We start from the raw sequence: 17271 nt of genomic DNA on the forward strand, positions 1-17271 counted from the left end.
AAACATGCAAATGTGCTGTGGTCAGTCTCTCCATCTCCATTACTGGTTCAGTAGAATAAAGTGAAATCAAAATGGAGCCACCAGACAGCTGCTATGGCAGCAACCGAACCAATCATAGATAATTTAGTGAGGGGATATGAATCAAATGTAGTAAGGTAAATGCACAGATTTATAGGACAGTACACAGCGTTTCCATCAAACAAGTTAGTTTATGTCCAAAATGCCAGACCAATCTTGGGTTCTGTCCTAGATCTTACTTTTCTGAAGGTACTGAGGACTCCTAGATACAACTCAGACCTAATGACATGGGTGAATAGAAATGTAGGTGAGTATTGCTTAGTGTTCTGAAGTTGCGCTAAGGTGTTGTCTTGTCATGGCTGACATCTAATCAATGTCCTTTCCTGACCTCCACCACATCTCTTTATTTGGCATAAGTGGCATGTGGGAAGATCTAACAAGGTCACCTAGAGTTTGGGCCTGGGGTTAAAAACTCCATTTTGTGATCATAAATATTCCACCACTTCCTGAAACAAAATGTAAGGATCAGCAAGGAAGTTGGGTTAGCAATTCAAAAACTTATAATTACTTTATAGTGCAATATCTGAAATCTTCCCTTCCCACCCCTCAGAATCTGATTCCCCAATTGTGTAGACACTCATACACTCTGTTCTCCTGGAGCATTTGAGTGTGGGGCATCATCTACTTCTTATGTGTACTGCTATACAAAGGGAGATTTTTCTCCTAGGCTCAAGATGACTTCAGTGATTGGTGTACTGTGCAATACCCTAAGGGCATGGTCATTTGTTCACACCCCTAAGTAGAACTGTCAAGGACTAAGGACTAGTCAGGGCTTACTTTCTGTCAGTGGTATTGCTCTGAGGAATTACTGTCAATTTTGCCTACAGTGCCTAGGCTAAGGTCTCTCAGAAAGGCTCCAAACTCAACCTGCCTGAGTCTCTGAGTTGATCATCATTGAGCAACTATGTTCCACATTCTGTGAGTCACTCACTTCTGTGGACCTATGCATATGAAGGCACAAGAAGAGAGTTCCCTGGAAGGAAGGTCCTGGAATGCAAAACATCTACTAGGACAATGGAAACCCATGGTTGGGTGTGCTTAATATGCAATGAAGTAACAAGAAAGAAAGAGACACTGTCAAACCCTAAACAAAGGGTCAGAAGGACTGAGGGGAAAGGAGCCCCATGATCAGGAATATAAATGGAGTTTACAAGCCCTTTCAGGCTCTGACTTTCTAGGTTGAAAGTAAGATAACAGATAGCCTGAGTTCCTAAGAGCTCAATGTTTAGGCTATATGACTTTTTCAGAACTTCTTTTCCTTCCTCCTGTGTTCTGAGCGGAACAGTTAGTACAGTGCTTCTGTCTCCTAGAGGCAATCTTTCTCATCACACAATGCTTAAAGTAGACAATATATGGAAGCTTCTCTTAAATAAAAAATATGAAGTAGAACACAGTGCTTCTCCTGAATTACTGCCCCTAAGAAGTTCCCAATTCTGAGCACAGAGTGATCATGGGTGAGTGCTAATAACCTGAATGGTGAACTTTGAACACTCCCCAAGGCAGATACCGTCCAGTACAGTAGTTGCCACCTATAATCCTGGTTATTAAGACTGAAAATTCTAAGATATTGAGTCCCAAAAGAGGAAACTGGGCCAAGGAGAGACAACTTATCATTGCTGGAAAAGGAGGAAGACAAATTGGAGAATATTTCTCTGAGCATGGACATGGTAGTCATTTCAACAGTTTTCAAATTGTGGCTCATCAGTAGAGAAAACCAAGTCAAATCTCACTAAAGCAATACTAAAACATATATGAAAAACTATTTGGATTTCGTTACTAACTTCTTTTTTCAAGTGTGTGTGTGTGTGTGTGTGTGTGTGTGTGTGTGTGTGTGTGTGTGTGTGTGTGTGTGTTTGTGGTGTCAGATTTTGTATGGGACCGCATTGGTTCTTTAAAAACAACATATTGGCACTATCCTTTAGGTTTCCCATTCAAGACTCGTGGCATTCTAACTCTACCACTTGAAACACACAATTCTGCTGGTTAAATGGAGATAAACATGTAATGGATATGTCAATCTAGGTTGGTTTCAAAGTATGATTTTCAGATCTCACTCTCTGAAGTATATAAGCTATAAGAGTTAGCTTCAATGCTCAGTCCAGTATTCCCAGTAAGTTACTTAATCTTTCTGAATCTCAGAACGTGAAAAGAACTACTTTGTAGATCATAGAATCTGGTGGAAGTTATGACTGGTTGCATGAAGTACAAGTGTTTGGGATGTGTGGACAGAGACTGAAACTCTCATAATACTACTGATGTTTATATTGAAATGAATCCCAGTGATTGGAAACAAGAGGGATTTTTCTGTTCTTATTTATCCATTTATGGGTAGTGAGGGGGCCACAGAAACTCAAGGAGGACAGGGGAGCAAATGCAGCAGTGGTTCTCTGTAGATATTATGTTGACAATGAACTTATACCACTTGTGGACAGGGACAGGGGAAAAAACAGAGAGAGAGAGAGTGCAAAGGAAGTGATGAGACTGTCCAAAAAGAAATGAACTCATTACCTGATTTACAAAATGATGACCCATGTGTACACTTCCTTAACAATAACAATTTTTAAAATCCAGGTTGATAATTTTCTTCTCCAGTTTTCCATAGAGGCCCTTAAGACTTAGATCCACCTATGGAGCTTTTAAAGGTTACTTTATATGATAATTAATATACAGCCAGAATCTCTTAAGAAATATTATAAAAAGTATTGCATTCTTAGTAACTTTCTGTTTGAGTGCAGATTATCTATGTTGTTGGCAGAGCTATTTTTTACTTTTTGTTTTCAGTACTTGTCAGGTGTTGAATTCCTTCTTAAAGCTTTGTGACAGAGGTCCAATATGTCTTGGCACCCTGCCACTAGGTATCATGATAATGAACCTTTGAAATTAATGTCCTTGATTATGAGTTTTATTTATTTATTTTTTGTTTTTGTTAGTAAACTCTGGGCCTAGTCACTGTCTCTCAGCATTTCAGCTAAAGGCTAGTGCTCTACTACTTGAGTCACAGCACAACTTGTGGCTTTTTCTGCTTACATGGTGCTGAGGAATCCAACCCAGGGTCTCATGCTTGTAAGGTAAGCAGTCTACCACTGAGTCACCTTCTCAGCCGCTATGAGTGGTACTTTTGTGCATTGATTTATTAAGCAAATCTATTGAGCAAGTACATTCATTTTGCCACTAGACATATTCAAAATTATGAATTATCTGATATTTTAACGAATAAAACTGTTGGAATTGTTTGTCTCCTCATGCCAAAATCACAAAGGAGGGTATTTTATACAACACCACAAAAGAAATTCAAGATCTTGGTGCTAACAAGAGAATTCAAAATGGTTTTTCATTATGAATACTGAGCTCAAAACTCTTCTACTACTTATTTATAAATGCAAGTTAAAGGGGAAAATCAACCAGGAAGTAAAATGTATATTGATTGTTAATTTTTAAAGCGGAAAATATGATCATTGATGGCAGACTAAAGACAAACTAATACCACAGCCCTGTATGCTCAATAAGAAATAAGAAACTTTTATTGAAAAATTGAGGTGGAAAGTGAACATCAGGCAAAGGCAAGTAGTCAGAGCCTACCACCAACAAAGAAACACCACAATGTATATCTGAGAAAAAGGAAACAATTTCAGAACAGCACTCATCATCTGTATCCGTTTCAATAATACATGTACACTTCCCTACACACACACACACACACACACACACACACACACACACACACAATGTATGCAACAACTCAACCTACTCACAAACATCCACTCATCATGAACCAAGTTCTTCCTGTAATATTTGAAATTTTAAAAGTTTTAAGTATTGTAAATAATTAATAACAGATGCATAAACAATCATTTTCTTAATAGCACTCTGCTATGGAAGTGAGAGTTCATGATTATTATAACTACCTAAAACATCTCTGAATCTGGAAACAATTTTTAAAAAGACAATCTGAATTTGGGACTATATTTCTACCAGCTATTCTGCAAAGGATTAATGAAATGATACTTATAAGATCCAAAAATTAAGTACTAAATTAATACAATGAATACATGAGTAAGTAAAGTGAAAGACACTGATCAGAGAGACCTATGCTGTCTCCGGCTCTCAGCCAGCTGCACACGGTGGCACCCTTGATGCCACATGGGCCACGTGGTTGTGTTCCCCAGAGCACTGGCCATATTGGAGTTGGAGTTGGGGTTGGGGGTTGGGAGAGGAGGGTAGGACATTGGGGATACTGCACTAGGGTTGGAGCTGGGGGTGATGGGGAGGGGAATATAGGCTGCAGGTGAGGCTGCACTGGGGTTGGGACTGGGGTTGGTGGGGATTGGAAGGTAGGCCCTGGCAGAGGCTGGTGAGGGGAGGAAGGAAGGGGGAAGGTCAGCTTCTCTGACAGCAGCCACCCCTATGTTGGCTAGCTTCTGGGGAGTGTCTGTGAATTGGGATGGTTGGGGCAGATCCCCTGGGGCCTGTCAGCCTCATGAGGAAAGGAAGGAGTCTCAAGTCCTGCCAAAGTAGACAATGAGAAATGAGAGAACCAGTGGATAAAGAATTTCAACAATAAAGGGGAGGACTTGGAGGCAAACTCTGGGGGCGTGGAGGGTGGAGGCCACAGGACTCAAGCTGCAGTGATGACTCTCTCGATGCCCCTGGCAGTTTGTGAGGGCCAGCTCCACTGCTGTGGGCTCAGCCTATGACTGGTTTTGCACTGGGCACCAGGAACGGCCTGCCCAGCTTCAGCCTGCCCTAATGGAGCAGCAGCAGGCAGGTCATGCACAGTGGAGTGAAGGAAACATGCCTGGCCAATGCTGTTTCAGCCCACTCAGGACAAGGGCCACCGGGGATGTTCCAGCTGTAGATCAGGACTGAACCATGGACAAGACCAGGTGAGTCCTCTGGGGACCAGCATGGTGGCTGTCACATGTGGGCAGGGAACTTCCTTAGCTTGCTCTAGGGGTTTCCACTCACTCTGGTGCCTCTAACACCTTCTGGATTCCAGCTGTCCTCTGGTCTCCTGCCATATCCAAGTACAGTGTCAACTCCATGCCATTGAGAGGTCATTACATAGATGCTCATAGGGCTTCTCAAACCTGGTTCACCATGCATGCAAGGCTTATGGTGTGCCATCCTCCAGGCCAAGTGTACCCCTGTTTCAGCTTGACCACCCATGCCTACAGGACCATGAACTGCATTCTTACACACAAAGCCAGGGATTCACAAGGCTATGCTGCAGTCTAAGGTATCCTATCCCTCATCCTGCTCAAGTGTGGGGTGGCTGTGGAGCCAACTGCATCATCACATTTGATTATCTCAGTGCAAGAAGAAAAAATCTTCATTGTTCAAGATACAGCTGCGCCTAGGTTTCTATGTGTACAAGAGGTGTGTGTGTGTGTGTGTGTGTGTGTGTGTGTGTGTGTGTGTGTGTGTGACGTGAGAGAGTCAGGCAGAGCAGAGGTTAGGAATAAAACACTTCTTTTCTTCAGCACTGAGTTTTGGTATCTAGAGGATTTTCCCCCCTCCACCAATCCTTAATAAACGTTCTAAAGTTGTCCCTTTGTATACTTTTGTCCCTTGATCTTCCTGATGATCAGATTCCTATGGTCTGCGTGTGAACTTCAGCATTTGCTTCATGAAAGTGGTGACTTTTTAAACATCTTTTATGAAGCTCTTTGATCTCTTTAAATGCAATTTGTGCTGTGTTAATGTGTTACTTAGCCAAACTGTTTGGACTTAGGCTGTGACTGTTAATTTTGAGGTTATCTTAGCACTAATATGAGATACTATCCTTTCAATCTACATTTCTAGTGAAAGAAGTTCAACATCTTTATTGAAATAATTGCCTGGGTGTAAACAAAGACAAAAACAGTGTTATAAATGTACAATCACTAGATTTTAGTAAATTGTGGACCACGGAAATAAATTTTTTAACTAATGTTAATAATTGGAATAGGAAAAAAATCACAAATTATAAAACTTAAAAATTGTTCAAATACCAAAAAAGACACTGATCAGGAATGAAGTACAAATGTTAATGTTTAATAAATAAATGAAATATTTGAAATTCTTATCCACATAGGAAATACATACCCAAAAGTCACTGAGATCCCATCTTACACATTAAAATACTTATAGCCACTCAAACAAATAAACACAAATGCTGGAGATGTTGTGTGGCATTGTAACCGAGTACAACTCATATGTAGCTCAGAGTGGAAGTTTACACAATACCAAAAACAACCCCACATATTTTAATGACCTTTACAGTAACTTGGATACATATGAAGGAATATGATTCAACATGAACATCCATGTTAATGGCAGCAGTATTCATAACAACCAAGATCTGCAATCAACCTAGGTGTACCAGTAAAAGGAATAAACAGAATGGGCTATTCATAGCTATAAACATATTCTGGAATATAAGAGAAGTTAATGCTTCTACTGTTACATTGCAAAGTATTTTTGGATATACACCTAATACTATTTTCATGGGCTTTTCTGGCATTGTGTTTTTTTCTTTTGTGAGGAACGTCAATATTGATTTTCAAAGTAGTTACTACAGGTTAAAATATCCTGTAAGGGGCTGGGAAGGTGGCTGAGTGGTAGAGTGCTTGTCTTACATGCCTGAGGCCCTGGGTTCGATTCCTCAGCACCACATAAGCAAAAAGTAAAAAGCCGGAAGTGGCGCTGCGGCACAAGTGGTAGAGCGCTAGCCTTGAGCTGAAGAGCTGAGGGACAGCGCCCAGGTCCAGAGTTCAGGCCCCACGACCGCACCCCCCCAAAAAAAGATATCCTGTAATAGGTGAATATTAGACCAAAAGTTAAATATATCAGTGAACACATACAGGACCATCATATGTAGTTTATAATTTGAAGCAATTTTAAGAAGGCAACAATTGAGAAAAAGATAATGCTAAAAGTTTAATAATAAATTATTTTGAAAAGTTGAATGAAGAAGTTATAAAATAAGACTCATCAAAAACTGTTGAATGATAGAAGATGGATGAAGGTTATAAAAACATTCATCTGCATGGCCAATTTGAATGAAGTAAATTCATATTGGTGTACACTGAAGACACATTCCAATTCATAAAATACACTTAAAATATTTATGAGAAGACAAATCAGTATCTGTCTTTTGTATATGTAATAGTAAAAATTCACAGAAGGATCAGAACTGTGAAAAAGAGAGAGTATGGCCAAAATTGTTGATGTGATTGATTGAATATATCTGAGTTTGTGTGGAAAAGGAGGAAAGAAAATGAAGAAAACATATGGGGTGCTGATCAAGACATATTTTCACATTTATAAACAAGGAATAATATGAAAAATGTGCAACTAATTAGTGTTAATTTAACAAAACATTTTGCTCAAGTTTTAAAAATGAAACTATAAAAAATAACAATAACATCAAATAAATAGGGCATTGAAGAAAATGTCCCATAGACAGATTTTCCCCATAATTTGTTATATTTCATAACAAATGGATTAAAATAAAATGTAATTACATCTGAAGATGTTAACACTTTCAAAGGTCATTTTTAGAATCCAGCAAAGAAAAGTATGAGAGAAGTAGAGAGTAAGAACAATCTGTGCTATGGATGAAGATATTTAGTAGAACTTTGTGATGAAACAATTTGCTCTCTTTTCCTAATCAACATAGTCCAGGTCACCTACCTTTTTACAGAACACTTGTAGTCAGTGAAGTAGAGTTACTAATTAGGTAGTAATTTATTACTTTTATTCCCTAATCTTATTATGTGATTCCTGAATGATATGAGTGATCCTAGGAGATTTTCTGACCTCATTTTCACGGTGTCTAATTCCTCCCCCTGCCCAGGATTCTTCTGCTAGTCTCATTTTTCCTTGTTTCTGAACTCAACTCCTGTGATCTTTCGGGTCATGAAAAAGAGCTGGAGAAATGTGAGTATGACTTGGAGTCTGTGCTAACTTTCACTCCAGCTCAGAGGAACTATTGAAGGACCTCCACCTGAGCTTCAGAATCAGATATTAATTGACCTCTTTGGAAATGTAGAAATTCAGGCAGAATCTGTCATTCCTTGACTTTCTCTGAAGAGATTTTGTACTAGGGCAAATTTCAGAGGATGAGCTTTCCCACCAACCACCACAGCCTTGACAAAAGGAACAGATTTAAAATTGAAAGTGGTCTCAGTTCCCAAAGAGCCAACGGGAATCCAGGAGATCACACATTCCTCCTGATTAGGGACCTTGTAGTAAGAATAGAAACTGGACAAAGTCTAATGTGGAGATTAACTGAGACTGGGCCTAAGGGCAACACAAAAGAATTTCCCTTTGTTTGACTACAATTGTGTTGTTTAGTGAGACATGACACCTTCCTTCATATCAGAAAATGCACTAGGTGAATTATGTCACTGCCACTATGTGGGAGGTCAGTTCCTTGGAGGAGAAGGGGTTAAATGTTGTGACCACCAGTTTTTTCTCTAGGCCTTTATCTCTCCCATGCCTTCCCCTGCAGGGAATATGTTGCTTCTTTCCTGCATTCAACTACTTGTGTACCATAGGGTATTCTTTTTCTAGTCTCTTACATTCGAAGTAGCATAGGCCCAGGCTCTGCTCCTTCTAAGAGGTGACAACAAGATCAGATTTGTACTGAAGGTCAATCAGATTGAAATAAAATAACTGAAATTAGTAGCACCCTTTCATACTTGCATCTTTACTAACAGACAACTTCCTGGTTGCTCATTCTGTAGTTTTAATTCTTTAGTGGCAAGCACCATTCTAGGAGGTCTTTCCTGGCCACTGAAAATTGAACTCACTAGAAGCTGAAAAGTTTCATTTTGTGGGGTGGTGGATACTGGTGGCTCACATCTATAATCCTAGCTAGTCATGAGGCTGAGATCTGAGAATTGTGGTTCTAAGCTAGCTTGGGAAGAAAGTCTATGAGATTTGTCTCTAGTTAATCAACAAAAAAACAGAAGTGGTACTCTGTCCCAAAGTGGTAGAGGGCTGAGTGACAGTACTCAGGCCCTTAGTTCATGCCTCGTGACCAACAAAAAGGAAGTTTCATTTTTCTACCATGGTGTCTTCTTCTAACACACTATGTGCTTTATCTGTAAGTCTTCTTAAGGTTCCTGTGTCTCACTCAAGTAGATTTTTTCTTTCAAAAATAAGAAAGTCCACAAAGTCTACCTATTGTACAATCACTAAGTTTGGAATAAACATTTGTTAACTGTTGGTGTGCAGACATTAGACTAATTCTTAATTTAAAGAAACTATGTTGACCTTCATTCCACTTGAACAATTCTGTGGAAAATAGATATATCTTTGGATTCCTTTGGTTCTTTCTAGAATCTATATTCTCCAGATTGTTTTTCCATTGATGCAGAAAAGTTCCAAATTGTGGCAACTATTATTTATTGTATTGCTAGTTTTAAGCATGGAAAAACCGATCAAAGATATTTCAAATTTAATTTTGTGAAAAATGTTGATTCATTATCTAAATTCAAAAAACATAAATTACTAAAGGAACTGTTTCTTTGGTAAAAAAAAAAATAAGAGCACTGGGTCAGAAATAGTCTCTTCCATGTAGGAGTCTTGGAGGGTCTGCCTATATAGTGATCTCACTTTGAGAAGTAGTTTGCCATATGGGTCTTTTCAACACTTCTTGTTTGGCACTAGAAGCCTGGTGAAACAAACAGATTTGTCTATGATTCTCTTTCAGGAAGTCCATGGCTGACATTGATTGTGTTAGATAATAATTGTCCTCCTACCATTTCCTTCTAAGTAATTGTACTTATATTTGTGATTTTGGGACTTGTATCAGGTTATATGTAACCATATCCTGTGGAGCAATTTAAAGAAGGAAACTTCAGTATCTGTGTTATAATGTAATGGTATCATAAAATTCCTTATATTTTACAATATAAGATAAGTAACAATGATTATCTTATCAACTCTAGCTAAATTATGTATCATTAGGCATTATGATAATAGTGTCTGAAAGTTCACCGATCACTTTATTTTCAAAAAAATCAAAATAATCAGAATATTGATATTTTGAAAAGTATATTATGAGGCACGGATATTTCCAAAGACAATGTTACCCACAGGACATTTCGTTTCTTATTTTGTCATGTAGCTAATTTAACTTTACTTTTTATCCAAATTATAACTTACGATTTACTACTTGTGCTACAAAAAATGAAGCACAAATTTATTTTTTGTCTTTTTAACTCATTTGTATTTATCATTGTGCAAAGTGGTTTCAATTCAATGAGTTTGTTTATAAGTACAATGCATCTTGATTAGTGTTCCCTGAATCTACCCGTCTTTCCCCAAACTACCCATCTTCCAAGTTACATGGTTCCATTTCTACATTGATATCATTAATATAATGATTATATTTGCCATCCCTTCCTCTTTTCATTAATCTGCCCCCTCTTTTCTTAAACTTCTTCTCCAGCCGAACATCATTTCCCTTTCTGCTCCTCATTTGCTTGAACTCTTTATTGTTTGTTAGTTATTCAGAGAATCATCATCACTGAAATACTTTCATGAGCATACTGAGTATTGGATTTTTAAATTTCATTTTGATTTCAACTTGTACACAGGAGTTGACATTCATTATGAGTACATGAGTACAATCTCACCTCTTTCATAATTTTCCCCAGCACTCTCACTCCCACCTTTTCCTCAAGTTTCTTCATTTGGTAGGATATGCATTAAGTTAGAGCACTGCATTTCACTCCACTTTATTGCTTCATTTATCTATTTCTTCCCACCTTGACTCCATCCGTACCTCTTAGTACTTGATTCATAGTGTTTATTTTATTGGAATGTGAGTTAGCTATTCTAAGGAATTACATTATTTGAATTATTCTCTGAACTAACCATATTTCAGTTCATACCTAGGTGTATAGTTGCATTCCACCACAAAGTGTGCATATTGTATTGATCTATATTACGCTTAACTTCCTATATAACAGAAAACATATCTCATTTGTCTCTCTGGGTTTGGCTTTCTTCCCTTACTTCATGTAGCATGATTTTCCCCAATTTATTTCCTTTCTTTGCAAATGATTCATTATCATTCTTTTGAATGGATAAATAAAATTCTGTTGTGCATGTACGTGTGTACGTATGTATGTATATATATGCATATATATATGAATGTATATGCATACATGTATATCTATATGCATATAGCTATCATATTTTCCTTATCTACCTGTCCACTGAGAGGCATAGTCCATGTCTGATGACAATGAGGACAAGCAACTTTATCCATGAAATGTCACAAAGGATACGCTGTGTTCGGTGACTCTAGTGGATAAGTGTAGCCAACGTTAGAGGATGGTCATAGCGATGAGAATAATCAAAGGTGTATATGGGATTACAGAGGTGTGTTTTCTTGAAGATGAATGCTCTTGATTTTGTTGCTAAGCTTGTCATCCCTCTTGAAGTCTCTTGTCTTGCTGCTGGCCTTTTTTAACTGTTTACTCATTTGCTTCAACTGGGCCTTCTTTTCACTTAAAAGGATTATTAATTCCATGTGGTCCTGGCAAGTTATGAAAATAGGAACCTCCATTATTATTCCATCTTTCTTTTCTACTTTCTATTTGTTCCACTATGAGAATATGAACTCAAGGCCTAGACACTGTGTTTTAGCTTTTTCTGTTAAGGCAGGTACTCTATAACTTGAGGTAAAGCTTCATTTCCATGGTTTTGGAGAACTAAAGGGAGATTTTTGTCTGGACTGGATTTGAACTTCAATCTTCAGTTTGCAGACTTCTGAATAGTTAAGATTATAGGATTGAGCTGTTAGTGCCTGGCCCCCAAAGCATTTATTTCTTAACCACAAACATGGGATGCGTCTTATAGAGTTTTGTCATTGAGAAATTCTTATTATATGTGAGAGTTAATGCAATTTCACAGGGAAAGGTTGGAAAGTCAAGAAGTGCTCACTAAACAAATTCAAAATACGGTCTGTTCTTACTTTCTTGATACAACAGCCCCACTGATTTCTCTCATGGATATCTTCTAATCTACTTCTAATTTTACTTCTAATTCACAAGTGGATATAACTCAGTTTCATTTAACTACATGAATTCTTGTTACATATGTTACTGACCTACATTACATCTGAGGCCTAGTGACTATCTGAAATCATCAATTTAATCATAAATGACCTCTGTTCTTTTGCAATAACTAGACTCCTTCAGGGGCCTGAGGACACCAAGATACTTCAGGAGACACAAGCCCCTTCTCCTATCAGACTTGCCAATGCAGAAGAAGCAACTGTTCCCTTCAACCCTTATAGGAAACTTGCCTGTAACATGAGATTCTCAGCAGTGAGAAGGGTATTCAAACTACACCTGCCTGGACACTGCTGGCTCACCATCTGAAACTTCTCAAGCCTTTCTTCAATAATGCTGTCTGTTGTATGTAGAATTGTTGTTTGTCTGCACCAGCCATCCAGACATCTCCTTATTCTCTTCATTGAATAGGATCCACGAATTGAGTCTGTCTACAATCTCCTCTTTGCTGATAATCACCTACAGAGAAAAATGCATTTGGCTGTTGAAGACAGCAAACAAAATGGTGCCCTCCCCTCCTATTAATGGAGTGTGAATTTCATTCATTTTAGTTAGCATCTTAGAGGACTTATATCTGTGTTTTTCCTCTCAGAAACCTAGGGTTCAACATCATCAGACATTCTCATACATTTGCTGAAGTAACAACTCTAAGTGACCAACAACACTTTTACCCATTGCAAATCTATTACCATCAGGTCACAACAAACCTTATAAAGAAGAAAGGCAGAATATATTAAGCACCCCATAAATTCTTCTGCTTTATATCCTTTCAATATTTATTTTTGAATGATGATAACCTAATTTAATTCTGATGATATTTTTTCCTCTTAAAATTAATCAAATTATTACATGATTAAGGCCAAATGTCCTGCTTATTTAATTTAAAAAACTATAATTCACATCATGTAAAACCAAATGTTTATAAAACAACATATCAGGAAGATTCAAGCCATATATATATATATATATATATATATATATATATATATATATATATATACATATATATATGTATATGTATATGATGGAAGATTCATACATAGTAAAATAAAAGAAACCTTAAACCAATGCCCATCACTCATTTGATCCTGCACCTCTAGTGGAAGAGGGTGATTTTACCTATTAATCATGGAAATGTCATCTCAATCCAGTCTACTCTACACAGGCTAACCCCAAAACACCCAATGCTTCATTACTTACAAACAACTCCAGCAAGTAGACTTTATTTAGCTTAGGATTCTCCTCCCTACAATGATAAATGGATTATGTTAATAAATTTGAAAGTAAATAGTTCAAAACAGCCTGGCTCAGAGTACAAAAGGATTTTGAGGTCTTAAAAATCTTGAAATAATTCCAGTTAAAAAGGGGCCACAGAAGGTCCATTGCTAAAGTTTTAACATGAAGTTCATAAATACGAAACAAAGGGATTTTCTTCTTACACACAAAAACCTCACCAAGAATTTTTGAGTGAAGCAAAATTACCAACTGTAGCACCATCTATCCAGCCAAATGTATTGAAAGGGTTTGAAAGTCTATCCCTAGAAACCCAAGTTTTGTTTCTAACTCTCTGACATGTATTTATTTCAACTTTTAAAACTTTAGTTTTTCATGGCTCAGAATTCTTAGTTAATCTCACAATGGCCCTACATACTGCTCTACATTAACTTTTGGAGAACTTTCCTAGAACACCAAACACATTTTTTTTGTATAAAATTTGAATAGAAAATTTAAATTGACTTTTAAAAATGAGACGAGTAAATGCTCATTCTCATATAAAATATAGGTCAACACTTCAATTTAGAGGACAATAAAGTTTATATTTAGTTGAAATTTATTTACTAATTATATATATATATAAATCCTCCAACAACAAATCCTCAAAGAAACAACTGAGCAATAAATAAGTGGGCTAAAGACTTAAAGAGAAACTTCTCTGAAGAGGAAAGAGGATGGCCAATAGACACATGAAGAAATGCTCAACATTTCTAGCCATAAAAGAAAAGCAAATCACCAAAATTACTCAAACTGATTTAAAATTTGGCAAAGGAGCAGGGTATAAAAATAACCATCAAAAATCAATGGCTTTTCTGTATGCCAATAATGAGAAAAGCGTGGTTGAAATCAGGAAAGCAACTCCATTCATAACAGCACCCCCAAAAATATCTAGGAATTAATTTTACCAAAGAAGGGCAGGACCTCTATAATGAACACTTTAAAAACCTGAGAAGGGAAATCAAAACAGAACTTACAAAGTGGTAAAACCCCCCATGTTCCTGGATTGGAAAGATCAACATCGTGAAAATGGCAATACTTTCCAAGGCTTTCTACCAATTTAATGCAATACCTATAAATATTCCAACCCCTTTCTTCAACGAATTAAAGAGGCTATCCAAAAATTCATATAGAACAATAAAAAACCCAGAATAGAAAAAAATATCATTAACATAAAGAACAGTGATGAAGGAATATCAATATCAAATTTCAAACTCTACTACAAAGCCATCGTAATTAAAACAGCTTGGTACTGGCACAAGAACGGACATCAGGAACAATGGAATAGAGTTGAAAAGGCAGAAATGAATGTACAGACATATAGCTACCTAATCTTCGATAAGGGAGCTAAAAAAATAGAATGGAAGAAAGCCTCTTAAGTAAATTGTGCTGGCAAAATTGGTTAATCACTTGTAGAAAATTAAGCTAGATCCTTATATATCAATCTGAACCAGAATCAACTCCAAATGGATCAAAGCCATCTGAGTCAAAGCAGACACTCTGATGGAATAGGATGGAATAGGAGAAACCCTAGGTCTCCTTGGCACAGGCCGAATTTTTTTTTAATGGAGACCCAGAAACACAACAAATCAAAGAAAGGTTGGACAAATGGGATTGCATGAAATTGCAGAGCTTCTACATGGCAAAGGACATAGTTAACAAGATCAATAGAAAGCCTATGGATTGGGAAAAGATCTTCACTAGCCACTAAACAGACAAGGGTCTCATATCTAAAATATACCTGTAACTCAAAAAATTAAATCTCCCAACAACCAATCCTCAAAGAAACCACTTCTCCATAAATAAGTGGGCTAAAGACTCAAAAAGAAACTTCTCTGAAGAGAAAAGAAGGATGGCCAATATACACATGAAGAAATGCTCAACCTCCCTAGCCATAAAAGAAATGCAAATAAAAAGAACAGAAATACCATCTCACCACAGTTAGAATGGCTATAATCAAGAACTCTAATAACAACAGATGCTGGAGGGGATGTGGATAGAAGGAAAACTTACTGTATTGTTGTGGGAGTGTAAACGTGTTCAACCACTTTGGAAAGTTTATGGAGGTTCTCAGAAGACTCCACATAGAGCTGCCCTATGACCCAGAACTACCACTTTTGGGCATTTACCCAAATGTTCACAAACAAGATCATACTAATGCTACCAGCAAGACTATGTTTATTGCAGAATTATTTACCATAACTATGATATGGCACCAACCCAGATACCCTTCAGTTGATGAATGGATCAAGGAAACGTGGTATATATACACAATTCCATGCCTCCATAGAATTTCTTTGTCCCATTTGTTAGGAAATGGAAAGACTTGGAACAAATTATATTAAGTGAAATAAGCCATACCCAAAGAAACATAGATCCCATGGTTTCTCTTATTTGCAATAACTAGTATATGTCTGATAAAAGCAGAAATTTTTAGACAAGTTGATGTTAGGCGAAATGAACCCCAAGATATTTTTTTTTCTTTCTTGTGATAGTTTCCAGCATATTTATAAATTGATTTCTTTGTTGCTTTGTATGTACCTCCCCCATGGTATAACTCCTGTTTTCACTGCATTTGATTCTGGTATCCTGCATCTTGTATATACATTTTTCTAATTTGGAGAGGGTAAGGGAAAACACAAAATGCTTAAATAGGGATACAGGTTGACCCATTGTAAAAATGCAATGTACAAGACCCTTCGATGAAAACAAACATTAGAACTTCGGAGGTGGGGAGAATACTCGTGGAGGTAGGAGAGAAGGAATCGTAGTGGAAAAACAAAGGAGGAGGCAACAATGCTTGATAGGAAATATACTTGATAGGAAATTACCTTACTCATTTAATTGTAACCCCTCTGCACAGTATTTTTTTTATAATAAAAGACATACAAAAATTAATTCAATGTATGATTATGGGCCAGTACTAGGATTTGAATTTATGGGCCTTCCACTTACTTTCACACTTCAAACTGGGATCTCTATTTGTCTTTATTTATTTATTTTTTAAAATCAGGAATGCTTCACAAATATTCAAGTCATCCTTGCACAAGGGCCATGCTAATCTCTGTATCGTTCCAATTTTTGTATATGTGCTGCCAAAGTGAGCAATCTTTAATTTTTTGTTAATCTTTTTTTCAAGGATAAATCTAATAACACTGTCCCCTAATTTTGTATAAAATAAGTTTTAGACATATATTTAATATGTAATATATTTGTGAGATATATACATACTATTTATCTGCAGGAGTTGGGCACACTGCAACAATTGAAGGCACTGATTTAATTTCATTGCTGTCATTCTATTTTAAGACTTTTAAAAATCAAAACATAGATGACCATGATTTCATCGAATGTCCTGTCCAATATAGATTTGTGTGTATCAGGCAGGCTGTACCCCATGTCACACAAGAGTGCAAGAATAATAGGGTTTAGCTCATTACATAGTGGCTTATCAGGACATAGGAAATATCCCTCAATTTGGTTGAGCTGATCTCCATTGTTTGTTCTATACTATGCCTCTGCTTTGGCTCTGCAGTTTACCATTTCAAGATGATATTTTGTTCTTTTGGAGACAGATGAATGGAGAAATGTACGTGGCCTCCATGACAATTACCTGTATCTGGTTAAAATTCATACTTTCAAATGGGATATTTGTCATCCCTGTAGAATATAAATGAGGACTCCCAAGCACCAGCTATCTACTTTGCAGCCATTGTAATTTTCATGGAAGCACTATTTTATAGGGACAAAATTATGGTACCAAATACGTCCTTCAGCAACTACCCTTGGGAAATCCTTATGCTCATGCCAAAGTCATTGAACTTCACATTGCCTTTGTCATCCAACA

The 17271-nt window shown here is 37.1% G+C and overlaps 1 non-coding gene across 1 annotated transcript; it reads right to left on the reverse strand.

The window, feature by feature from the left end:
• Window positions 1–16428: 16428 nt before the first annotated feature.
• On the reverse strand, window positions 16429–16532 carry LOC138813376 (U6 spliceosomal RNA). Its single transcript, XR_011367759.1, has one exon. It is a non-coding gene; the product is annotated as a U6 spliceosomal RNA (small nuclear RNA).
• Between the last annotated feature and the right edge of the window lie 739 nt (window positions 16533–17271).

Source organism: Dipodomys merriami, unplaced genomic scaffold (assembly GCF_024711535.1).
Source record: "Dipodomys merriami isolate MVZ:Mamm:240054 unplaced genomic scaffold, mDipMer1.0.p SCAF_590, whole genome shotgun sequence".
Classification (NCBI taxonomy): domain Eukaryota; kingdom Metazoa; phylum Chordata; class Mammalia; order Rodentia; family Heteromyidae; genus Dipodomys; species Dipodomys merriami.